Here is a 759-nt window from a genome sequence, read left to right as displayed (position 1 = left end):
TTTTTTCACCGATTTTGTTGTCAATGTTTTTCAGAATATTAAACTGAATTTGCTTTGTTACTGTTCATATGTGTGTTGCAGTCACATATACGTAAACATGACGTTTGAATTATTTACTGAGCTGGTGTTATTTTTTTCAAACCACACACGGCTATTTCAGCACTACACGTTGTCCACCTACTTATGATTCACTATGAGGGGTTCAGCGTCAGTGCGCTTCGGTGCACCCCGCTGCCTGATTGTCTGTCCCTGTGTCATTCACTCTCAACATGGATAAAAGTACAATAAGCATTATTCAGGTGGAGGTAGATTCTCTATTCGGACATTATAGGCGCTATATGTGGGACTGTCGGTCGGATATTGTAAAAAAAAAAGAAAGAAAAAAAAAAAAAAAAAAAGTGGATTCTCCAAATATTCTGCTGGGCCAAATATTATTGGTGATGGGCCAGCAATGGCCCGCGGGCCGCCTATTGCCGACCCCTGCTGTACAGCATACACACTCACACACACACACACACACACACACACACACAGACACACACACACAAAAAGACCCCCTCACTCAAGCTAACACACCGTCAGCTTGGACCTATTAGCTTTGCCCCATCTCTATCTCAAACTAGCCTCTTCGCTGCGGCTCTGAGGAGATAATCCTCCTCCTATCCTCCCCTCAATTCTGTCTTCAGCTGCCCCTCTCCATCTGGGGATACCCCCCCCCCCCCCCCCTATTCTCCCTGAGAGAAAAAGAAAGAAAGTGTC

The sequence above is a fragment of the Nansenia antarctica genome (assembly GCF_963989245.1).
Source record: "Nansenia antarctica genome assembly, chromosome: 3".
NCBI classification, from domain to species: domain Eukaryota; kingdom Metazoa; phylum Chordata; class Actinopteri; order Argentiniformes; family Microstomatidae; genus Nansenia; species Nansenia antarctica.
Note: the sequence above shows the minus strand (reverse complement) of the source record.